The 26,740-nt window shown below is 41.2% G+C and overlaps 1 protein-coding gene and 1 pseudogene across 1 annotated transcript in view; one reads left to right on the top strand and one right to left on the bottom strand.

Moving 5' to 3' along the window:
• Positions 1 to 26,740, bottom strand: part of FAM19A1 (family with sequence similarity 19 member A1, C-C motif chemokine like) — a 492,146-nt gene that overhangs the window by 7,324 nt on the left and 458,082 nt on the right. The gene's annotated exons all lie outside the window — the stretch shown is intronic.
• On the top strand, positions 17,896 to 22,849 carry LOC111827039 (annotated as a pseudogene).

The raw sequence follows: 26,740 nt of genomic DNA, 5'->3' as shown, positions 1-26,740 counted from the left end.
TTACGCCTTACAATGCAAATGGAATTATGTCGTCTGGTTTCATCAAACAGCATTTGGTCAAAAATCCCCTGGTATGATGAAATGATATGGACTGGAAAGACTTAATTTTTGGAAGAAGTTTTATCTTGTTATTTTTTTGTAAAATCAAAATCGTGTACTATTTCTTTCCAGTGAAGGGGACAAATTGCCAACTGCTGTTCAGAATGACAGCCATTTTTTTCAGAAAGACCAGTTCATCCATCCAGCTTTAGGGTTTATTCCCCGGCCTAGGGCTGGTGAGAATTTTAACGGCCTACAAAAAGGAAAAGATGAATCGATGGAAAGTACAAAAGAAAACCTGCAAAAAAAGGAGTAATAATAAATAAAAATATTGTTTACAGTCAAAAGTATATCTGATACAGGCTGTTTTCTATTGAATATGTTTGACTTGAAGTGGGTGAAACTTTCAAAAGCTGAGTCCCTGATGGAACAGCCCTACCTTCTGGGCCACATCAGGGTGGGGGAGGTGGGGAAGCTGGCAGAGAACTTGGGGATGTTGACAGCCCACTGTTCTTGACAATGAGGTTTTACACAAGCGCTAGGCTGACTCACTCTTAGTGCCCGGGGTGAAAGCCCTCTGTGGGCAAAATCCTGCTCCACTTTTCTTTTTTTTTAAATTAAAAAAATTATTTATATTGATTTCAGGGAGGAAGGGAGAGGGAGAGAGAGATAGAAACATCAATGATGAGAGAGAACCATTGACTGGCTGCATCCAGCACGCCCCCTGACTGGGGATCAAGCCCACAACCCAGGCATGTGCCCTTGACGGAAATCGAACCTGGGACCCTAGAGTCCACAGGCCAATGCTCTATCCTAGCGTTTCTCAACCTATGGGTTGTGACCCCTTTGGGGGTTGAATGACCCTTTCACAGGGGTCTCCTAAGACCATCGGAAAACACATATATAATTACATATTGTTTTTGTGATTAATCACTATGCTTTAATTATGTTCAATTTGTAAAAATGAAAATACATCCTGCATATCAGATATTTACATTACGATTCATAACAGTAGCAAAATTACAGTTATGAAGTAGCAACGAAAATAATTTTATGGTTGGGGTCACCACAACATGAGGAACTGTATTAAAGGGTCGCGGCATTAGGAAGGTTGAGAACCACTGCTCTATCCACAGAGCCAAACCAGCCAGAGCCTGCTCAGCTTTTCCATTCAAAGTCTTCAAAGCCTCTGATTGGCTGATTTGCAGGACTGGAGTCTAGTCCTTCACATCATCACTGTTAGGCACATTCTTGCCCCTCCCCAGATTTTCCTGTTATTCTCATTGTAGGTTTCAGGACTGGGTTCCCAGTAAGCCGCCTCACCCAGTTTCCAGTGACCGCCCACACCTGGCCCACCTGCGCCTGGTCCCACCCGCTGCTCTGGGGGACCTTCAGAGGAGACATAAATATCCGCTCCCCCTCCCCTGCCGCTCACACCGCACCCTGGTCTCCCGGCAGTGAGAGAAGGTGATAACATTTCTTAACCACTGCATAAAACCTTTGGTTAACAAAAAGGAGCTAATAGTCATGCTATTTAACCGTTTTTGTAATATTTTTCTTATGGCTACATTTATCATAATAAAAAATTAATATTAAAAAGTCTTAGATGTCTTGTATGATAATAAAAATGATAACTGACCTTTTTGTAACCTTTTTAGATGTGTCTGTGTTAGGCACTTTAAAAGAATTGTATTAGTCTTCACATCAACCTCAGAAAGTGGGGAGCACTCTGAACCCATTCTGCAGATGAGCAAGCTGAGCCCGTGTCCTGGCTGACAGGGAGGGAGTGCAGGAGTCAACACTAGCATCCAGGCGGGCCTGACCACAGCGCTCCCGGTTTCACCCTTCTAAGGCTCACGCATCCTAGTTTTGTGTTAAGGATTCACAGAAGTTAACAAAGCATTTATTGACCGCTGAGTGGAGGAATGAGCGCTCTCTGCTCTATTACTGTGGACAATAAATTTCAAGCCGACACACTTGTGGAAAAAAAATACATTTGGTTTCTTGTAAAATTAAGTTAATTTAAAAATAATTCAGGCAAGAAGGCAGTTTATATTATGCTTAGTTCTTCCTAGTCTGAGTTACACATGGCTTAATTTCATTAGTTACAGCATTTTAATAAAATTCCTGCTAGTGAATACGTTTGGAAGCCGAGAGAAACTTTGGAGGTAGATGCATAATTCTGTAAAAACTTCCCTCCCTGAGAAGAACCAAGTTAACGAAATATCAGCTGGAAACCCCTCTTGCTTATCTGTGGCGATTACAAACGAGGGTCTTAAAGGTGCCTTAGCCCTGGGGTTCTGGGATTTGCTCGATGACTGTGCCATGTTCAGAAAAATAGCTGATCTTCAACTTTGTAAAGAATGCTCAGCTTTCCTTGAGAGTCTCAAACCCACTAAAGCCACGTTAATCATGAGTCTCGATTTCGCCCTTACACAGGGTCACATTGCTGTAGAGAAAAAAGAGAGACTGTAACGAAGAATCAATCTGTCTTTCAGGGATAAACCTTAAATAGGCACAAATCCTTTCTATCTTATTGTTGGTCGCTTGCAGGCATTTCCCCGTGGGAACAGAACAGGGTACTAATAAGCGGTGGGCTTAATAAACACGGCAAATACACATGGTATTGCCTAAGAAGTGTAGTCCCTTTCTATAATTTCAATAGAAATGTTTGCTTTTTAATTCAGTACTTTCCTTTGTAAAGCACTCCAGTTTGCGGAGACTGTAAAACAAGGAACATGACCTAGCCCTGCCCTCAGAGCTTACACTTCAGCTCAGGCCTCTCAACATGGGCGCTATTGGCTGTGAGGCCTGCATTACGGAGGCATAAACGAGCCAAGTGCTGGGCCAGCAGCAAGCCCTGCATTGTGTCAGAAGCGCAGGCTCCCAGCGGACAGCAGCCCGAGAAAACCTAAACAGGAGAGCTCTCAAAAGCAAGGAGCTTGAGCTTTTAAATTTTTTTTATTGTAATTTTTAAAGGAATGGTAAGTCAGTAAAGATTCATATTTGGTGAGCAAAGGGAAGATGTGATTACACGGGTGGTTGGGGAAGCACTAGCAGAGCATCTGGCATTAGTATATTTACTGTAAATGTTACCATCACCATCATCACCTTGGCAGTGTCGTGCAAGATGGAAGAAGACAGAAGCAAGCTGCTGAAATGTCAGTAAGCACCACAGCTTCAAACAGAGAAGGGATAAGGGCTTGATTTTTGGATGCCTCCTCTGCAGTTGTGAAGAATGGCAGAGTTGCAACTGAGGAAACATTATGGCCAGTAACTCAACCCTAACCACGTTGGACTCAGCCATCAGCTCATGTGCCTGCCTACTTGCCAGGCAGTGAATGCCTTGAGGATCATGCTGCATTCATCTTTGAATGGCATAGAATTTGTCAAAACTGGTTTGCAACTTATAAATGAATAAAAAATGAAACAAAACGAGAAAGAAAACATAGTGCCTATGTCAAAGGATGGGGAGGATCACATGAAAAATGCATGCGAAGCACCAGCAGAGCATCTGGCGTTAGTAAATGTACAATAAATGCTAGCTATCATCATCATCAACAGCAGCAGCAGCAGCCGCCACCCATTTTTATTACTCTAAAGAATAAAATCACTCCAAAGCAGAGAAGGCATTCATCACAAAGTTAGAGAGAAAACCACTGTTCTTCGATATTATGCCAAACTCTTAGCTCACTTCTATGACTTATGAAAGTTTCAGCATAAATTAAATGGTTGAACATATCGTTTCATTCATGTTCCCAGAAGTAGGTTATGAGTACATCAATCAAGAACAAGTTTAGGCTCATTTTTGTGCAACCTGTCATACAGTTTAAAGCAGTGGCTGGAACTCCATCAGCAGGGACTGGGCAGCTAGCTCGCTAGCCTCCCCTTTGCACAGGTGGTTGGAACAGGTGTTACAATGCTCTTTTTCAAAAGACCTGCAGTGGCTCTCTGTGTGTTACTGTCTTCATCAAAGCAGAAAATTAAAGGCTTTGAATACTATGCCTGCAGTCATTCCAAACCCCCTCTTTCCTCTGAGCCCACATTTCAGGACAGGATTTATACAGAGGCACGTGTAAAGACTGAGGTAAGCTCTTGGGCATGTGATAGAAGAACCTGGGTTTGGAAGTTAACCCTACCTCTTCCTGGCGGTGTGTCTAGGGAAAATTCCCCAGTTCTAGTCTCAGGTTCCAGAGTTATAAATGGAGTTAAAAATCACTACGGCTTCTAGTGAATTTTAGATGAGATAAAGTACTTAGCATAGTGCCTAATAAGCTTTATACTCAACACATGGCAATTGTTCCTATTATGTACCCATGCACTCTCTATCCAGCTAAGTATGCATCCATACAACTACTGTTTTAGAGAGCTAATGCTTTATCTTTAATGGAAGCATATACTAATTCTTGGATGTATATATTATTTTTTTACTGACTAGACTGTATTTCTTTGTAGGATTTACAATATATTTCTTTTTTGTTGAACTTATTGGGGTGACATTAGTTAATAAAATTATGTAGGTTTCAGGTGTACAATTCTACATCATCTGCATATTGTATTTTGTGTTTGCCACCCAAGTCTAGTCTCCTTCCATCACCATTTATCCCCCTTTTACCTACAATATATCCCAAAGTCATAACAGCTGGTGATGGGGTTATTGGCATTGCTCTCCTATACCAGTGGTTCTCAACCTTGGCTGCACATTAGAATCACCTGGGAATCTTTTTAAAATCCTGATTTCTGGGCCTCATCCTCCGGAAATTCTGTTTCTTTGTTATGGGGTGGAGCCACAACATTAGTAATGTGCAGCCAAGGTTGAGAACCACTGTCCTATAAAAATTCAATGCTTTTCAAACTGGGGCAATTTTATGTTGGTGAGGTTGCAGGTGAGGGTGTGGATTGCAAACTGGGCAGTATTTAAAACCAGAAGATAAGTATGATACAATTTTCTTGAATGGTAGTTTTTCTTAAAGGTATTTAAAGACAAAAGTTATCTTTTATTCATTAAAAAGTTATTTGTGCTGGGAATAAAGACAGTTTATACTCTAAAGTGGAATGCAGTCTCTTATGGGAGATATACACTAAATGTAATGATGCAATAATATATACTGAGGAATAGCGATACACAAAAAGTTACAATGTGCTATAATGGAAACTAAAAAGTGGGTGTGATTTAGGTTGTCAGGGTGATGGTGGTAAGAGAAGCTCTCCTTGATAAGATAATTTAACAACTAAGTAATCAACAAAATAATTCTTATATTAAAGCATATATGTATATGTAATAAGGAAAAAGGCTAACTTCACAGGAATTGGAAATAATACGCAAAACATAAAAGAAATCTTTTCCTTGTCATGGGTTGTGCCAACCTGTTTTATCAGAAGGCAGGGATACAGTTCATTGTTCTTTGACAAAAGCTGTCTCCTCTGGTGAGAAGGAATTTTTAGAGACTTTTTGCAAAATCAGGGAAGTGCTCTTAATGCCTGCCAATAATAATACTCTTCTTCTGAAACTGAACACCAGGGCTGGAGCCCCTGGCTTATTCTGCATTGTCAATACAGTAGTCCCTCCTTATCCACGATTTTGCTTTTTATAATTTCAGTTACCTGGGGTCAACTGTGGTTGAAAATACATGAATGGTATTTATTGAAAAATACACATATAAGTGAGCCTGCACAGTTCAAACCCATGTTGTTCAAGGGTCAAATGTGTATTCTTATAATTGCTGTATTTTATTATCAGTTATTTTTGTTAATCTCTTACTGTGCCTAATTTATAAATTCAACTTATCCTAGGCATGTATGTACAGGAAACAGACTATGACGGGTTTGGTACTAGTAGTGGTTGCAGGAATCACTGGGGTCTTGGAGTGCATTCCTGTGGGGAGGGAGATGTCTGTACATGCAAATCTATCGCTCCATCCACTCATAACTCAAACACTGGATGCTTGTCTTGCTTTCACTAAATTGATGATTTTATTTTAGAATTAAATTCAGCATGTCTTCTTGCATTTGTATAGGTACATAACTTTAACATATGGTTAAATATTATGCTTATTAAGTAAATACTCTACATTCCCTGTATTTTCGTATTTAGCATTCTGTCTGTATTTAAAATAGTTAAGTGTGACCTTGAAGTTTATGACAGATAGTTTTTTTGTTGAGATACAAACATTTTGATGTTCTCAACTACAGAAATCTTTACATTTCCCTCCATAGTTCTAAGTGTAGTATATATTTTTTCTAGAATTCAAAGCACACTGATCGTCAAAAGGAAAATATACATCACCCATAATCCCATTGGGTGGAGGTAGACCGTTACATATGTTTTGCCTCAGACTTTCTCTCTGACTATTCTTGACACAGCATCCAGAATGATCTTTTAAAATGCAAATAATTTCATATCCCTCCTCTGCCTAAACTCTCCAATGGGTTCCATCACAGAATAAATTATAAACACCTTACTACATATCCTTCAAAGATCCATGCTATTTGAACCCTCCCACCTCTTCAGTCATGTTTTCTACCATCCCCACTCCACTCCACATTTTTTCCAGTCTCTCCATGATTGTAAAGGAGGAACTTTTAAAAATTTGTAAATTTTAAATTCATAAGACCTAGTAGTAACCTGTTCCCTTTTATACATTTCCTTATTAAATTTCTTAACAAGTGATAAAACATAAGCAGGATATTGCAAAATCAAAATCACTTTTTGTTTGATAAAGAGGTTTGTTGATCTCTTTTCTTATTTGGCTCACCCTCTGTCCTGGGCGTGTTCTCCCAGGGTTGACACTGACCTAGCCTAAATGCAGTTGTGCCTGTTTAGAGTGTTCTTTATTGATCATTTACCTAAAATAATCCACACCCACCTCACCCTGCTACATATCCTTCAAAGATCCATGCTATTTGAACCCTCCCACCTCTTCAGTCATGTTTTCTACCATCCCCACTCCACTCCACATTTTTTCCAGTCTCTCCATGATTGTAAACTTCATGAGGCTTGAACGTTGTCTTCCCAAGTGTCTACAACAGTGCTGGCACATAGTAGGTGATCAATATTTATTTTTAAAACAGCTGAATAAATGCATAGACCAACACAATTTATAACATTTTTTATAAAAGTAAGATTATATAACATACTGTACTCTAATTTAAAACCTAACTACAGAATCATAAACATTCTTCCTTGACTATAAATGAATTAAATGCATCATTATTTTAACACCTGAATGATATCCATAGAAGGACTGTGGATTTATTTATTTAACCACCTAATTTATTTAACCACTCCTTCCTATTTGAAATTTAAGTTGTCACTTTTGTGTGTATGGTTGGTGGTTTGTTGGAAGAAAGAATGTTTGTATAAACACCCTTGAACATATACTCTTTGCAAGTGTATTTAATTATTTTCTCAGGACGAATTACAAGGAAAGAAATTTCTTAAAGGGTAAAAAAGGGGGTTAGTACTTGTCATATATATATTGTCATATTATCCTTCAGAAAAATTGTACTAACTGCTATTTTCACCACAAATACCCACTTCTCTGCACAGCTTCATCAACACTGAATTCCTAATGATGTTAGTGAGGCGTGGGTTTTTCTTTTGGGGATACGGAAACATGTGGCTTGGCCAGCTGGTGAACCCAGCCAACTGCCAGCCATCAGAGTTCATCTGGACTATATATAGAGCAGATCTAATATAGCAATAAAATCTCAATTTCTTTGTGAATCACTTCTTCTCAAAGAAACTCAACTGTTATGAAGGGAGAATGAAGAAGTCAAGCCTACTGGAGGCTCTAAGCCAGGGGTGGGGAACCTTCTCTCTGCCAAGGGCCATTTGTATATTTATAACATAATTCGCCGGCCATACAAAATTATGACTTAAAAAGTAGCCAGCTATATTTGGTCAAACACGTAATTAAATCACCCCTAATGCCTTGGCAGGGCCAGACCAATTGATTTTGTGGGTCTTAAACGGCCTGCCGGGTGGACCCTCCCGACTTCAAGCCTAAGCCAAAACCAACAAGCCAACCAACTAACTAAAACACGCCATATTTGATGCCTTTGTGTTAATGGGTGTTTCTTGTTATTCCAATGGTACACATATCTTTTAGTTTAGCCAGCTCAGTGAGGAGAAACTTGCAATTTCAGAACAGAACTGGAATTCCTATCATCGTGGTTGTCACTTCTTTTTTTAAAAAAAAAAAAAATTAAAGCTTTATTGTTGAAAGTATTACATATGTCCCCTTTTTGCCCCATTGACCCCATCCTGCCCCCCCCTGCACCCCCTCTCAAGCCATCACTGCTCCATTGTCTGTGTCCATGAGCCATGCATATTTGCATACAAGGTCCTTGATTGATTACTTCCCATCCACTCACTCTCCCCCGCCTTCACTCTGAGATTCTGCACTCCGTTCCATGTCTCTGGATCCACTCTGTTCATCAGTTTATTTTGTTCATTAGGTTCCACATATGAGTAAGATGATGTGACACTTGTCTTTCTCAGACTGGCTTATTTTGCTTAGCATAATACTTTCCTGGTCCTTCCATACTGTCTTAAAGGGTAAGAGATGTGTCATTTTTACTGCTGCATGGTATTCCCTGGTGTAAATGTACCAGGTATTTCTTATCCACTCATTTACTGATGGGCACTTGGGCAATTTCCAGATATTAGCTATTGTAAATTGTGCTTTCTGATTGGTGTTTCGGGTCTCTTAGATATATTCCTAGAAGTGGAATCACTGGGTCAAATGGCAGTTCCATATTTAATTTTGTGAGGAAACTCCATACTGTTTTCCATAATGGCTGCACCAGGCTACATTCCCACCAGCAGTGAACTAGGGTTTCCTTTTCTCCACAACCTTGCCAGCACTTGTCATTTGTTGATGATAGCCATTCTGATAGCTTTGAGAATCACTGTGGTAGTGGGATCCCTCCAACCTTGTTCTTCTTTCTCAAGATTGCTGCGGCTATTTGGAGCCTTTTTTGGTTCCATATAAATTTTTGGAGTATTTGTTCTAGATCTGTGAAATATGCTGTTGGTATTTAATAGAGATTGCATTGAATCTGTAGATTTCTTTGGGTAATATGGACGTTTAATGATGCTAATTCTACCAATCCATGAACATAGTATACTAGAGGCCCAATGCATGAAATTCATGCAAGGGGCTCGGCCCTCACAGTTGCGGCAGCCCCAGCTTCATCTGGAAGGTTGTCCGGAAGGGTGTCCAGAGGTTTGTTCAGCTGTCTGGTCTAATTAGCATATTATGCTTTTTTTATTATAGATTCTTTGGCTTGCTTACTAGTATATCTTCCTCTATTTCTTTTTTCAAAATCCTGTAGTTTTCTGAGTACAAGTCTTTTAACTCCTTGGTTAAGTTTATTCCTAAGTATCTTACCTTTTTGTTGCAATGGTAAATGGGATTGTTTGTTTAGTTTCTCTTTCTGAAAATTCATAATTGGTGTATTAAAAACCCATCACTTTCTGGGTGTTAATTTTGTATCCTGCTACATTACCAAATTCCTTCATTAAATCTAATAGTTTTTTGGGGCTTTCTATGTGCAATATCATGCCATTGCAAATAATGAGAGTTTACTTCCTTCTTTCCAATTTGAATGCCTTTTATTTCTACTTATTGTTTGAGGGCTAGGACTTCCAATAATATGTTGAATAAGAGTGGTGAAAGCAGACACCCCTGTCTTATTCCTGTTCTTGGGAGGATTGGTTTTAATTTTTGCCCATTGAGTATGATGTTGGCTGTAAGTTTGTCATATATGGAGCCAGGATCCTGCTATACCCCCTTTGCTGAGAGTTTTTATCAAAAATGTGTGTTGGATTTTGTCGAATGCTTTTTCTGCATCTATTGATATGGTCATGTGATTTTTGTCTTTCAATTTGTCTTTATATGATATATCATGTTTATTGATTTGCTAATATTGGACCAGCCTTGCATCCCTGGAATAAATACTACTTGGTCATGATCTTTTTAATATATTGCTGGATCTGATTTGCTAATATTTTGTTGAGGATTTTAGCATCTGTGTTCATCAGGGATATTGGCCTGTAATTCTCTTTCTTTGTAGTGTCTTTATCTGGTTTTGGAATTAGGACAATGATAGTCTCATAAAAAGAGCTTGGAAGTATTCCTTCCTCTTGGAATTTTTGGAATAGTTTGAGGAGAATAGGTGTTAGTTGTTCCTTGAAGGTTTGGTAAAACTCCCCATGAAGCCACTTGGACCAGGGCTTTTGTTTGCTGGGAGTTTTTCTTTTTTTTGGTCCTGATAGTATATATTTTTTAAAATTTAAATCCTTTATTGTTTAAAGAATTACGTAAGTCTCCTTTCCCCCCCATTGACCTCTCCCCAGCCACCTCTACCCCCAGCACTTGCCCTCAGCCCTCCTCTACCAGGTCTGTGTCTATTGGTTATTCTCATATGCATGCATACAAATCCTTTGGTTGATCTCTTATCCCCTCACCCCCTGCCTTCCCTCATAGTTTGGACAATCTCTTTGATGCTTCTATGACTCTGGTTCTATTTTTGTTCATAAGTTTATGTTGTTCATTATATTCCAGAAATGACTGAGATCATGTGATATTTATCTTTCTCCGACTGGCTTATTTCGCTTAGCATAATGCTCTGGGAGGTTTTTTTTTTTAAATTAAGTTTCTATTTCATAAGTTGTTATTGACCTATTTAGGTTTTCTGATTCTTCCTGATTCAGTTTTGGGAGATTTTATTTTTCAAGGAATTTGTCCATTTCTCCCAGGTTGTCCAATTTATTGGCACAGAGTTGATCATAGTATTTTCTTAAAATCCTTTGTATTTCTATGGTGTTAGTTGTTACTTCTCTACTTTAATTTATGATTTTATTTATCTGGGTCTTCTCTCTTTGTTTCTTGTTGAGAATGTCTAATGGTTTACCAATATTGTTTATCTTTTCAAAGAACAAACTCTTGGTTTCATTGATTTTTTGTATTGGTTTTTAGCCTCTATGTCATTTATTTCTGCTCTAATCTTTATTATTTCCTTCCTTCTACTTACTCTGTGCTTTTCTTGTTATTCTCTTTTTAATTCTTTAAGTTGTGGACTTACATAGTTTATTATTAATTTTTCTTATTTTTTGAGGTAGGCCTGTAGTGCTAAGAATTTCCTTCTCAGAACTGCTTTCACTGTGTCCCATAGACTTGGGGTAGTTGTATGTTCATTTTCATTTGTTTCCAGGATTTTTTTTTATATTAATGGTAACCCATTCATTTTAATTCTGTATGCCTCTGTTTCTCTCTCTCTATTTCTTCTTCTCATTATGCAGTCCCGTTAGCATTTCTTGCAGTTCTGGTTTGGTGCTAATATACTCCTTTAGCCTTTTTATTTTGAATGAGAGCCTTGCTGGATATAGTAATCTTGGCTTCAGATCCTTGCTTTTCATTACCTTGAATATTTCATGCCATTCCCTTTTGGTCTATAGAACTTCTGATGAGAAATCAACTGGCTGTCTTATGGGAGCTCATTTGTAGGAAACAATTTGCTTTTCTCTGGCTGCCTTTAAGAATCTCTCTTTGTCGCCGAAACCGGTTTGGCTCAGTGGATAGAGCGTCGGCCTGCGGACTGAAAGGTCCCGGGTTCGATTCCGGTCAAGGGCATGTACGTTGGTTGCGGGCACATCCCCAGTAGGAGATGTGCAGGAGGCAGCTGGTCGATGTTTCTCTCTCATCGATGTTTCTAACTCTCTATCCCTCTCCCTTTCTCTCTGTAAAAAATCAATAAAATATATTAAAAAAAAAAAAAAGAATCTCTCTTTGTCTTTAATTTTTGGCATTTTTATTATGATGTGTCTGGGTGTGGGCCTGTTTGGGTTCTTCTTGCTTGGGACTCTCTGTGCCTCCTGAACTTGTCTGACTTTTTCCTTCACTAGATTAGGAAAGTTTTCTGCCATTATTTCTTCAAACACGTTCTTTATCCCTTGTTCACTTTCTTCTCCTTCTGGTACTCCTATTATGCAAATATTGTTACATTCCCTGCTATCCTGTAGCTCCCTTAAGTTGTCTTCCTGTTTTTTTTATTGTTTTTATTTTCTTGTTGGTTCTCTGATTGAGTGATTTTTCCCACCCCATCTTCTAATTCACTGTTTCCATCCTCAGCATACCTTAATTTGCTGAATGTTCCTTCCACTATGTTCTTTATTAGTGCTATGTCATTTTTCATAGTTACTATATCTTTTCTCATGCTGTTGAGCATCTTTGTCATCATTATTCTGAAGTCTGTATCTGATGAATTTCTTATCTCCATTTCATTTACCTCTTCTTCTGAAGAATTTTCTTGTTCTTTCATTTTGGGCTTGTTTTTTTCTCTCCCCATTTTGGCTGCCTGTTTTGGTTTGTGTCTATGTAACAGGTAGATCTTCTCTGACTCTCCATCTCTAGTGCAGGACAATGTCAGATGCTGTTTCTGACTAGTTCTGAGTACCGTTCAGAGCTATCAACAATCCATAGCTTATGGCTCCCTCTGCTGGGGCTGGGTCTCTTTGGAAAGGACCAAGATGTGCACCAGGGTCTGGTTTTCCTAGCCAAAGGCCCAGAAGGAGATCAGACAAAGACTTAAAGCCTCCAGAGATATCCCTCTTCCTGTAGTCTGATTGTTATCAGCCTTGATTTGCCTCAGGCTACAGATCACAGGATGAGGTGAGAGGTCTTCTAATAGGCTATGTCAACTGCCTTTTCCCCAAGCAAAAATGATGTGGATAGCAAAGGTCCTCCATGGATAGATGAGGGAATAACTTCTGCAGAGTGAGGGAATAACTCAGCACAGGAAACTAGGGTGGCTGCCCTCCGAGAGCCAACCCTAAAACCCCCAACCCTGGATTCTTCTCGCCCAGCTCCAGTTTACTCTGCCCTCCCTCTGTTTGAGCCAAAGGTGAGAGGCTGCACATGAAATTGTGTGCATTGGCCCATTAAGAGGGTTCCTGCATTTCCAGACATCTCTTGCTGTCAGACAGCAACCCTGCTGCTTTTCACAGCCAGCTGTTAGGTGGCAACACTCTCAGTTCTGGTGCTCTGTGCTGGGGAGCCCAGCTTGGAGTTTAGACTCCAAAGTTCTCAGTGTGAACCCCCACAGCTGAGATATCCCCCCTGGACTTAAGCTGCTGTCTGTGGGAGCCTGGCCAGCCCTTTTGCGGCTCCACACTTCCTAGCAGTCTCTATGGGGTCTCCACTTTCTGTCCTTGGTTGTCCAGGTTCTCTCCAGCTAGTCCTAAGTTGATTTTTCTAGGTGGTTCTTCTGTGTTTTAGTTGTATTACTAGTTTGGTCCTGGGAGAGTGTCAGTGTAACTTTCACTTACTGTGCTGCCATTTTTGGATCTTCCCTTTGGCTATGACTTCTATTTGATGCAGTCACATCCATGGTAACAAATTGGGGAGCCAGTAACCTGATTGTGGGTGTAAAGAAGAGCTCCCAAATGGCTTTTGCATTTTAAATCAAAGGGAAGATCAGATTTAAAAAATGATATTTACAAGGAAGGTTTGAGCACCATGAACCTCTGTATATGTTTTGGTGCTAAGCTCTCTGTGTTCTTACAACTTTAGAGGCATATATTTATATTCAAGTATTCCCCCATTTTGAAAAAAGTACTTTCTAAGATCATTAGACTCTATAATATAATTTTTGCTATAATTGCTAGAGATTTACTATAATCAGATGTCAGTTAAGTACGCTTCCTTCTTTTCATATATAAATTAATAACTTTTATAGTTATTGATATGTTGAAATATCACTTTTTGTTGATCCCACTTTGCAACTAATCCCAAATTAAATTACTCCCAGAAAACTCTTGGCATCAGGTTCCTTTGTGAAACCGGTGCTTACACAGTCCTAGCAGCAATGGGAAAGTTGTACACTGATTATGCGGTCTTTCATTTTAATCTCACTTCTGCTAGAGAAGATTGACATTAATAAAATTTAAATAGAAAATGCATTTCAGATGCCAGCTGTGAAAAGGACTTTTTCAGCCTAATGAAGAAGTATCAATTTTCTCTACTTTATTCGATAAATTGTGAGTCATTTTCTAAATGGATTAGATTAAAGAAAAGTTCAGACTCCCCATGAAATGCTCTTGGCACTGATGGAGACTTTAGACCAGGGAGAAAGAACAGGGCCTGTGAAGCCTCTTAAGCCTCTTCAGATCTATAAAAACTGTTAGCAAGTAGGAGACAAGTATCTCTAACCCTGAGCTCACCTACTGCCTTAGAAGCCATATCCCAGGGAATTGTTTCTCTTATTTTATTAGGATATCATGGGTGGTTGACTGAGTTACAACTGAGAACATGGGCATCTTAGGAGAGGTGAGGCCTGGGTGAAAGCTTATGGCTCTCAGTGCTCTGTCTGCCTCTCTCACAGGTGTTTGATAAAATAAGAGAACAGCCAGCTCTAAAGCCATTGTACTCATGCAGTCTCTGTGGAGACTTTGATGCCTTCAGGTTTATTATAATAATTGAACTTCAGAAAACAACCTGACTATCTTGTGAGGATGAAATGTGTAAATCTTGATCATAGAGCATGCTTGGATCTAATTTATTTGTGTACATGTTTGAAATGGCAAGATAACTTCATAATTTTTTATTTTTGTAATTTCACAAGAACTTCCCAATAGCTCCTTGGCATATGCCTTCACCTACCAATGATCAGAGAAATAGAAAATGAGAAATAGAAAATGACTCACAATTTACTGCTTTCTTTATTTTCCCTCACACAATGGAACACAACTAGCATGGTTATTTTTGTGGAATTGTCTAGGTAGTTTAGAAGAGTTTAGCTTTGCTTATCAGAAAATATTGATAGACTATCTCTCTATGTTTAGCACCACTTACTACAGGCAGTGTGAACTACATAAAAGCATGCCAGGGCTTTTACATATGCATTTCAAAGTAGATAAATAAATGAGCAATAATGTAAGGTCCTTATTTTTAAATATTTCACTTATATGTGTAATAAAAAGAATGAAATGAACAAACAAAACAGAAATAGATGCAAGGAACAGGTTGATGGTTGCCAGGTTAGAAGTTGGGACTGAGTGGAAAAGATGAAGGGATAAGAACTAAAAATTGGGCCCTGGCCAGTGTGGTTCAGTTGGTTGGAGCATTGTCCCTTAACTGAAAGTTCATGGGTTTGATTCCGGGTCAGGGCACATATCCAGGTTGCAGGTTCAATCGCCGGTTGGGATGTGTACAGGAGGTAACTGATAGATGTTTCTCTCTCATATTGATGTTTCTTTCTCTTTCTACCTCTCCCTTCCTCTCTCTTTAAAGAAATCAGTAAAAACATATCCTCAGATGAGGATTACAAAAAAAAGTAAAAATTGGCAGTGACAAAATAGTAATGAGGATATAAAATACAGCATAGAACATACAGTCAATAATATTGTAATAACTATGTATGGTGCCAGGTGGCTACTAGACATATTGGGGGGAATCACTTTGTAAATTATGCAAATGTCTAACCACTATGCTGTAAACCTGAAGTTACTATAAAATGTCAACTGTAATTAAAATATAGAAAGAAAAGAAAACCTGCCAACATAGATGGGAAAAGAAAACTCGTAATAGTGGCATTTCAAAAGTTATGTTGTTCATGTCAATAATGGTATCTGGAGAGCTAGAGAACCGAATGAGACAAGGAAGATAAACACAGCAATGTTTCAGATGTATCCATTTGCAGAAAGTTCAGAATTCTAGTTCTACTGCCTTGAGCTACACATCCTCTACTTTTCTGCCTGAACAATACTTCTCTTTAAAGAAAATTATATATTTTTTATTTCAGAGAAGGGAGAGGAGAAACAGACAGAAACATCAATGATAAGAGAGAGTCACCCATTGGCCGTCCCCCGTATGCCCCACACTGGGGATCGAGCCGGAAACCTGAGCATGTGCCCCAACCAAGAATTGAACAGTGACCTCCTGGTTCATAGCTCGATGCTCAACCTATGAGCAACACTGGCCAGTACTTCTCAATCTGAGGGCTGAGGATCTCTGAACAGGTGAGGAGAGCTGTAGTTGTGGTGATGGTTTGAAAAACTTCCTGCAATAGCAATAGTGACTTAGTTATGCTGATTCACTTTTATTTTTAATATTTACCTTCTATTTATGTCAGTAATACTAATTTCCCATTTTGGCTATATAAATGGCCACAAATTCTTCCTCTCTCTATATCCACCCCCTTGCACAGTGACTTTGTCTTTCCCCCATCAAGAAGTGAACTCTATTTCCCCCCTCTTTTATCTAGGTTTGGCCATGTGGTTTGTCTGGCCAATTAGACATTAGCAAACATGTGCTGGGGGCTTTTTGCTCTTTGGAACCCTGGACTGGCTGCCATGGGAGGTCGCATGGAGCACAGAGTAGCCATCCCGTCTGAGGCTCTCCTGCACTAATAACCTGCCAATCATCAGACCTGTAACTGGGGCCATCCGAGGCTCCAGCTCCACAAAGTCGATGTTGGCCTGATCCTCAATCATCAGTCCTCCCACTTCCTGTCTCAAATACTTAAATGACAGCTGCACTTTCAGTGACTATCATAAAGGAAAGTTCAGGAAAATTGCTGAAATTCTGGCACTTATGTCATTGAACCAATGTCAATAGCCAATACCTCCAGACTTCTTATATCCAAGAAAAAATAATTACTAGTAATCAAGGTACTGCAGCCGAAGGATGCTTGTCTAACTTTCCACCTAAATAAGACCAGGGGTGCTCAATACATGTATTTGTGGACTAACTGAATAGATGAATGGATTCAGATACATGACTGCCCCAAGGCCAGATCACGGCCACTTCTATCTACTTCTGTAAATATTCACTATGACCAAAGAATGTTTTTTGGTTATTTTTTGCATTCAAATTAAAAAATTCAGATCGCCTATGGCCTGTAGACCATCCTGAGAGTGGCTTCCTGCTCTCATTCTGTGTCTCTCTGCTTTGCATGCACACTCACACTGTCCTTTACAACACACCAGATGCAGAGGTACAGAACTGGCACAGCTGTATGTGAGTTAGGCATCTCCCAGAGCACTTCCGTGCCAGAGGTAATGTTGAGTTGCTTAATTACAATCCAGATATGCTCACAATGGAGTGACACCAACTGTTATGGTCTAGAGAAGCTGAATTCAATTTTACAAAACTATTGAGATTCATTTAGATCTGGTGCTATTGGGTCAGAAGAGGAGAACATGTAGAAATCTCTCTCATGGTGAAGTGTCTTCTGAGGCTTGCTGTAGCACAAGAAAGAAATTTGGAGAGGACTAAAAATCAGCCATCAAAACAAAAAGGAATATATAGCAACTAAACTAAAAGCTTTTACTACTTATTTATTTATTGTTTATTTAATATTATTTTCTGTCCTACATCTGGAAGCCAAAAATCTCTCTCTTCCTGAGTATGAGCCATGGGGAAAATCTTAAAATCTTTTTGAGTTGGTAATATTTAGGAAGAAGACAGGTCTAAAAAACATTTTTTTTCTGTTCTGAGTTTTTAAGTTGACTCTAGGCCAAGTGCCGAGTTCCAAAACCATTTCAGTTCACTTTCCAGATGACAACTTTTCTCAAAAAAAAAAAAAATCACCAATGCAATATGACTTAATATGAAATTCTTCGTAAAGCCATACTACTTTGTTGGGTCATAAAACCCCCTTTCTACAAAACGAAATATATCAGAATTACTTTCTTTTAACTATGAATTTGAGTACGCACCTTTTCCTGAGTCATGTCCCCTTTATGCAAAGGGTAAATCATATAGAGTATGCAAGTCGTGGGAACACATATTCTAATCTCAGCTCATTTCTGAAATGCATGATGCTCTGCAAAGTAGTTGGTGTAGAACGATGAGGCAGCTGTAAGTCACTTTTTAAAGAGACCCTTCCTAAATTGTATTTTAGAGCAAAAAGCCCCATTTTATGAAACATATACACACATGTATCAACTCATTATTTGGGACTAGAATAATTGATATTTAAACATTTTTTAGTCTTATATTAGTATCTATTGCTAAGCTTGTTGTCATGTAAAGATCCAAGAAGCAGGCTTTATAGACAAAAATTAAACTGAAACCAGTGTTGTTCTCATCTGTTATTTGGCCTCCCAAGCAACAATTCTACTTCCCCGCCCCCCTTATAGTAATACTTGGGTTGACCTTTAGGGAAGCAACGTTTTCTCACCTTCTCAATTTATACGGTCCTGTGACCTAGTTCCAACCTCTTTGCCTCTCCCCTTCTTTGCCTCAGTGATTGGTTCAGATGTGAATAAAACTAGCAAATGTGTTAATTCTAGGAATTTGATTGGCTCCTTTGAGAAAAGAAAGCTCTCCCATGAGGTCTCCCACATAGGGTGGTCCTGCTTGAGAATAGGGACAACATACACAAAATCACAGTCAGAAGATGGTGACCAAGAGACCAAGTCTTGAGCTTTCTCTCATAGCCTGTGTCCAAGTGTATTTGCAGTTAACTTGACATTGGGACTTTTGATAAAAGCCAGCTACATCTTCTGTTTTGCTTAAATTAGTTTGAATGGTGCCTCTGTAACTGACAACTGTCAAGAACCCAGATTAACATGATGTATACATGGTTTTGAAGAAAATAGAGGTACTGTGAGCTTTATTTAAAAGCTTATTTGAAATAAATTGACAACAATCTATTATATATACTCACCCACACATATACCTGTTAATGAGTATCTTGAGCAGTGAATCATTACAGTGAGGTTAAGAGGGAACTCTCTGGAGTCAGATCCCCTTGCTTCAAATCCATAGTCAGATACTGTTTGGTCTTGGAAAAAGGATTAATGTCTTTCTACCTGTTTTCTAATCTCTAAGATGGTAATAATACTAGGACCTCACTTAAAGGATTGTACAATTGGAGGGATTAACACACATAAAGCCCAAGACCAATGCCCAGTACAAAAACCTTAACTTTTGTTGCTATTATACAAGTAAGCATCAGCTGACCTCATCCAGATATAATTCAACTCAACAAAACTGCATTGCACTCCTGGTACTGTGCTGGGGCAAAGGACCAACTGAATAAATTTCAGCCCTAAGGAGCTCCTAGGCTAATAGAAGTGATTATAATTGACTTGTAATCAATGTGGTCAGTGCTGTGGTTAATGCTTTGAAATCATAACATTTATATTCCCGCCTGCCTGCACTGCTGAGCTGGCCGGGCAGGGTCCCTGTCCTCTGCCTCACATTGAAGAGCGGGCCCTGTGGAATTAATGGCTGGGACCTGGGAACTTGTGGAGATGGCTATAGCCGAGAGACCCTGAACATCTGCCCGCAAAGCAGGAGACTCTAGGCGGGCAGCTGGGACCATCCTCCTCCCTGACAGGTGTGTCTACACCAGGGAGGCCTGGGCACCAAGAAGAAGAGGACATTGAGCCCCTCTCCCCCACCCTCCCAGGATCCACAACACCATCACCGCTTCCCTGCGCCCTCCTTGCTCGCCTCTGAGGGGCGCGCCAACTGATCACAGCAGGGATTGAATGCTGGAGGCCCAGGCCCTGTGTTAGTTCTAATTCTAGAACTTCCCGCCTTACTCCATCCCTCACCCTGGAGAAGGCTCTAGGAAAGGCCTCGGGCCTGGAGAGGCACCTGCTGCCGTGGCCCCTGCTTCTCTCATCTCTGCGCCAGCGGCTCCGGGGGTTGCTGGCCTGTCAGCTCAGAGAGGCCGGCAGAGGCGGAGCGCGTCTCCTCCTGGGTCAATGCTCTGTTTGTTGTGGCCAAAATCAAATATAACAACTTTAGGATAAAAAATAAAATTAAATGAAGTGACGCGTGGACAGCAAGCTGTGTGGACGGAGTGGGAGATGGCAATACGGATACCACGAGGTCGTTTGTGCTGCGCTGGCCCGCGGCGAACTTTGTGGCCACTTTCAGTTCCCAGAGCAGAAGGACAGTGGCTCTCCCTCCTCCAGTGACGCACCGTCTACCCGAAGAGCATTCCCCTGCAAGTCTTCACCACGGACACGGGAACTGTGCCTATTCTAGGTCTGTGACGGGAGGGAACTGGGACACAGTGGATGAAGTTATCCACACGTCACTACCAATGCCAGGATTACGGGCTTTGAGAGAGGCGACCAGTTATGGGTTCATTCTGGCAAAGGGACACCGTGTCCACTTATTGGGCATGAGTGTCCCTATGGAATTAAAATAGCTGCCTTCCAGACACTGCACTCCTGCCACAGGCATCCTCAGACTTCGCCAATCCTTCCACCCTCTGCAGCCCTTCCTCTCGCAATATCTGCCCCTGCAGATGCGGTGCCAGTTCACCCCGCAGCCCAGCTGCCCGCGGTAGCCCTGCAGCTGAGCGATTCAGGCCAGGAGAAGGTCTGTCATAAAGCGGGCCTGTTGGCGAGTTCTAGCACTCGCCTGGGTAACTTGCCCATGTCACCAACCTCTCCTGTGCCAGGACAGCTCTGTGGAGTATCTCTGCCAAGAAACTGTGCGAGTGACCAGCTGCCCAAACCTATCTCAGGGACACTTTCTTTTCTTAATCAGAAAGGACCCTCACAAAGGGCGTCTTCAGACAGCCAGCCGGTGTGAAATCTCTCAGAGAGCTGAAGGGGAAACTGAATCCCGGGGTTGAATGACCTGGACTGTGACTCCGTATCTGTGATAGCATCTGTTTGAAAGGCTGTTGTAGGAAATACTCCTGGAAGTGTGTGGTCATCAGATCTGTCATCACTGGTCTGTGCGATGTGTCAGAGAAAAGATGAAGAGAAAACAAATGCAATTCAGGGGCTGCTAGACGAGCTTCCGAGGGCCTTTCTGGGGCAGTTCACAGCCTTGAGCAACACCCTCATCCAGGCAGATGACGGCATTTACCTTAGCGCTGTGCATCGCCCCAAGCATTCTGCGGCCTCTATTCCTCCAGCCCAGAACCAGAAAAGGTCAGTCTGCTTATTCAATTTCCGATTGGAAACTGCTGCCGAGAACTTGGAGAAGAGACCACTTCCCTCCTTGGAGAGCTTTAGGAGATGTGTCCTAGCGAGAATGCCTCCAGGATCTCTTGCTTGGGGGTGACTGACTTCTCTCCCCCAGCTTGGAACGTGAGCTGAGTGTGGGCAGTGACGCTCCGGCAGGGACATGGTGAAGAGCCTCGGTCAGGGAAGCAGAAGCGTGGACTCCCTCTTCGCCCTCCGTGACCATGACCCTGACCAGCCTGAGTGGGTGGTCTTCACCCTGAGCGACTTTGACTTGGGCCTTTCTGAACGTGCAGACATTCAAATGGAACGGCCTCCGGAACCCCGGCGGCTACCGTCCCAGCCCTGCACCGGAGGCCACCTGCAGGAGCACTCGGGCCACCTGGCACCACCACACCCAGCTCCCTGACCACAGCTGCAGAAGATGCTCCAAAAAGCCCGAGGCGACGCCGGGGCTGTTCGGAACCCAGCACCAACTATCTAGACTCAGTGCTTCCCCTTTCAGGCAGTTTTACAAGATAAAGCCATGCAAGTCCAGCTGTGATGCAATTCTCCCCGCAAAAGATAAGGACCATCTGAGGCAAAATGAACCCCCAGACAAAAATCACTTGGGTAGCAAGAGTCAGCAGGAGAAAGATGTCCTCCGCAGCGTGAGGGAAGGACTCAGCACAGGAAACCGATGGCTGCCCTCCAAGCTCCAAGCCCAGAACCCCCAACCCTGGCCTCTCCTCACACAGCTCCAGTTCACTCTCCCCCTTTCCTCCCAGAGCCTAAGGTGAGTGGCTGCACATGAAGTTTATGCATTGGCCCTTTAAGTGGGTGCCTGCATTTCCAGACATCTCTTGCTGGCAGACAGCACCCCTGTTGCTTCTCCTAGCCAAATGTTCTGTGGGTATCTTTCTCAGTTCTGACTCTCTGGGCTGGGAACTCAACTTGGGGTTTCAATCCCAGAGTTCTCAGTGGCAATCTCCCCCACAGCTGAGATACCCCTCCAGACCTTCAGCTGCTGTCTGTGGGAGCCTGGCCAACCCTTTCATGTCTTCATGCGTCCTACCAGTCTCTATGCGGTCACCACTTTCCATCCTTGGTTACTCTCCAGCTGGTCTCCAGTTGATTTTTCAGGGTGGTTTTTCTGTATTTTAGTTTTATTTCCAGTTTGGTCCTGGCAGAGTGTCAGTGTGGCTTCCACTTACTCCATCACCATTTTTAAGACCTTGATTGCACTTATCAGGCTCAAAGTGTGCAGGACGAACTTTCTTCTGACTTTTGCAGCTCCAGTCTCATTTCTGGAATGCCTGTTGCCTCCACTGGGCAGGCCAGCAGCCACCTGGCTTATACAAAAAATGACACCATAGAGAGTCACTCACCAATGCATTCTGCTACTCTTCAAGCCAGCACATGGTTGAGAAATGGTTTAGCCAGTTTGAAAAACTGGTCCCTCAAAAAGAAAGCACGGGCATCCAGATCAGAGGAAGAGAAAATAGCTCTCAAAAGGACTCATGGAGCGACCTCCCCATGCTCTGTTGTCCCAGAAGCCAACTCACTGCAAGAGAAACAGGAACACAAGCCCCTGAGGGCAACAGAAGGACTTGGGCTGTGCAGACAGCCCAGCAGTATAGCTCTTATCCCAGCCAAGGCTCAGAGAAACACAGCAGTTGTCCATTCAGCAGAGTGGAAGACAGATGCGAGTTTTCTATGAAATCACATGAGGAAGGAGAGAATAGTGGGCAGTGCTTTCCCAGTCACCTGCCTTGTGAGAGATCCTCACCCAGCTCTTTGCTTCTGGATGATATGTCCAGCTCAGTCTCAGGGCCTACAGTAGTCAATGATGTTGGGGACAAACATTCAAGCAGAGACATTTAACCACAAGAATCTTATTTCTACAAGAACAGACCCTGGGATACTAATGGCATCAAGACAAAAATTATTATGATTTTTTTTGTATAAAATACCTGGGGTAGGGAGCATGAAGATAATCATTGCTAATATTTAGAACAACAAAATGATTCTGTTTATTGAGACTATTTGGCAAAAAAGTTTAGATGAAAAAATGGCACCACCCACCTACGTGTTTGGGAGGAATGGGATGGTCCCTGTTGTGTGATTGTAGCGTTACCAGCAAAGAGAGAACACATCTTGGCTGTCGGGTCCTCCTCTGTCACTGGACTTGGATTTCCTCACCCCCAGAAGTTTTTACATACATTCATTCTAAGTGATTCATAACTTACAGGTAATTTATTTCATGTTCATGGATATTTCTCCTCTCTCACCCTTAGTGGTTAAACAGGATGATCACCCTGCCAGCCAGAATGAAGAGGAAGAGTCAGGAATGGATGTGCATCTTCCTTCAATTTTAACGTATAAGAAGTTGCTTAGATTTCATTTGGGTCTCTTTAGTCCACCATCAGATGGACCTTTCTCCCACAAGCTGGCTTATTCTGAATTATTTTTCTGAGCCCCCAGGAAACTCTCATGTTGTCTTTCCATATTGTCCTAATGTTGCATTTTTCAGTTATAGGGAAAAAAGTAATGTTTTCTGTAAGATATGAACAGTTGTTTCAGTATTAGCTACCGGTATACCTACCTCTAGGGTACATGGCCCTGTTTGTGCTAAGCATTATAATTAGCTTTTAGAACTCCTTCATGGCACTGGCCGTCTCAGTCACAGATGTGAAGTAGATGCCAACTTGTGTCCTACCACTCCTGTAGTTAGGCTCCTGAGTATCTGTGTGCACCTTGTGTGGTGTGTAAAGGCAGCAGGGATTTCCCTACCCTCAGGGCAATGCTGCGGTCTGACCACGAGCTGTGAATGAAGCTCTCCAGCCTGCAGGGCCTTTCTGGGAGAAATTTCTTCTCTACTTAACAAAATAATAGCTTGAACCTTCCTTTTTTTCTCATATTGATGAGTAGAAAATCAACCGCCCAGTTTGAAGCATAGAAGAACATAGATGTCGAGGTTCTTAAATAACCACTTCCCTCTCTGTTTCCCTTTAATACTCCTGCAATGCTTCATGTGAATAGTTTGTTAATATTGCTGTAAAGTATTATATTGTATGATGTGAAGAACATGTCATTTTATTATACTCTGTTAACCTATAATATATTAGACTGCTACTTTATCTAAAATGCTTTGAGTTGCATAATATATCTCGACAAATGTTAATGCCACATGTTATGTAATAAGTGTGTAATTTTGTACTTGCGGAAGCTGCTGCTTACTTTAATGTTGGTTTTTGATGGCACTGATAATGGACATGTATGAAGTCCACACTGTCAAACAAGAGTTAATAATCAAATAAAACATTTATGGAATTCTTACTGTGGGCCAGGCACTGTGCTCCTTGAATTGCATTGATTCTCTAATTTAATCCTTGATGGTCCTGGAATGTGAGCACTATTATTATCCCATTTTAGAGAGGAGGGAATTAAACAAGGCTGCATAGCTTGCTCATGCTCACACAGCTGGTAACGGGCAGAATTGTGAATCAGAGAAGCAACTCCCTCCAGAGCTTATTAGAGGTTGATGTCTGAGATAAGTGGTGAAGGATGCAAAGTAGAGTTGGGTAATCTCAGTGGAGGCAAAGCTGTGCACAGCCCCAAGCTGTGGGCTGGAATGCTGTATTCTGGGAACTATTACTGATTTGGCATTCTGGAGCGAAAGTGCATGTGTGTTTGTGAGTGAATGAGGGCAGGTGAGGCTGGCGTATTGTGGAATTTTTCAGTCTTCTTCATTAACTAGGCTTTACGTAAATGCAGTTGCTGTACCAAGTATGTCAAACTCAAAGGCTAACATGGCCCAAATAAACAAGGCATGCAGCCCGCAGGCCAGAGTTGGACATACTCACTGTAGCCAATCAAAGATGCAATGAGGATACTGGAAATGATCACTTTTGACGAGAGCAAGTTCTCTCTCATCTCAAATAATGCTGTTTCTCCATCAGATGAATTTCCCCTCCTGGGCCATGGTGCTGTGTTTGGAAAGTGCAATGTAGTAGACTCTGGGAATGAATGAATTCTTTTGGCAGAAGCAAGCAGTCTGTCCTCACCAGACATTTCCTCCAGTTTACATCTCCATCAGAGGTAGCCTGGAGGAGGCTTGCTCAGCATTTGTATCACTCCTCCTATTGCAGACCACTTGATTACAGGACTTGGTGTCACTGAGTGCTGTATCTGTAATCACCTCAGATGATCTTATTTATCATCAGTGCTGTGACTCCTACACACAGAACACAATGGAATAATCTCAATTGCTCTCATTCTCTTCTTCTCCTTCTCTGTTATTATCTCTTCTAGGAGCAGGAGGGAGAACTAGTTATGTCCTTAGAAGCCACACAATATCCTGGCTGCTTTCAATCTAAGACCACTTTTACTTAGGTTCCGTAACTAGACACATTAATTGAAGAGATAAAGAACTAGACATATTAATTGAATATATAAATAAGTGAAATTGTAAAATATGAACGAGCTACAACATAAGTAGCTTAAGTTTCCCAGCTAGCACTCAGATTGTAAAATGTATAAAGCAAGGCAAACATTACTTGAAGGACAGCTCAGTTTCAGCCCTGCCTCCATGATGAAAAAGCACAGACTGAGAAGTCATCTTTCTGGTATTTTAAGACACATTTAATCACTGAATTGGGAAGACAGCTTCCAGTACTTGAATGTCCAGGAAAAAATATTAAGCAATCAAGTTTTATCAGTGATGACCAATAAAAGAAGAAATCTAACTTCAGCCCTAAATTTCATTATTAAGATGGCTTGGGTGACCTCCAATATTCTTTAAAAGACTGATGGCCTTGAGTGCTTAGGATTCCAAGAGAAATGAATTTTAAAGATAAAATAGGAAATAGTGTATCATGGCAAAGATGCACAGAGGTACTCTCTCACATGAACAGGGACCAAAGTGTATCTATCTGCTTTTATTGATCAAAGTGAATAATGTGAATTGCATTTTGAAAATGAATGGCCAGGGTAGCTTGTAAACAATGCTTTGTTTCAACATTTGAATCTCCCTGGGCTACTCCAAACTTTATAGATAAGAAAGGTAATGTTCAAATTTATGTAATTAGCTCAAGTTACTGATTGGCAGAGTTAGAATACAAATACAGGCCACAAATTTTGATGTATATTTTATTCTATAATGCATGTTTGAATCAAAGGTTTTGTGATACCTAGCAACTATCTGCTACCTTGTCTTCTGGCATTCACACCCTAATTTTCCTTTGGGGAACTAGGGGTCTGACAATGTTAGTCAGATGCCTCAGATGGAGCTGACCCCATCCCTTGAAACAGAGATGGCACATGACGAGGCTTGTCCAATCAGGTCACTCCATCTCCAGGTAGATTAAAGTTTGCTGCAAAAAGTTAGCTACTCCTCCCCTTGAGAAATAGTCTCACTTCCCTCATGCTGAGCCTCTGATGGCACTAGTACTTTGACCAAAAGAATGCAGCAGAAGTGGCATCTAGAATTCCTTAGAGTAGGTCATGAAAAGCCTTGCAGCTTCCACCGAGCTCCTTGGATGCCTCTCTGGGAGTCCTGAGCCATCTCTGTAGGAGACACTGCATGGTCTTCAGTCAATCCATATGGAAGATGGTCATGGGAGTGAAACTGTACTTCTGATAGTGGGTAAAGAAAATTGTGAAGAGCTAATGGAACTAGTACCTAATTTTGTAAAGGACATTTCCTTAAGCTGGCTACTCATTATTCTTCATGTTGATAAAATAGTATCTACTTTTAAAATGGTAGTGAATGAT

This window comes from Myotis lucifugus, unplaced genomic scaffold (assembly GCF_000147115.1).
Source record: "Myotis lucifugus unplaced genomic scaffold, Myoluc2.0 scaffold_123, whole genome shotgun sequence".
NCBI lineage: Eukaryota > Metazoa > Chordata > Mammalia > Chiroptera > Vespertilionidae > Myotis > Myotis lucifugus.
This window is presented reverse-complemented; position numbering and strand designations above follow the sequence as displayed.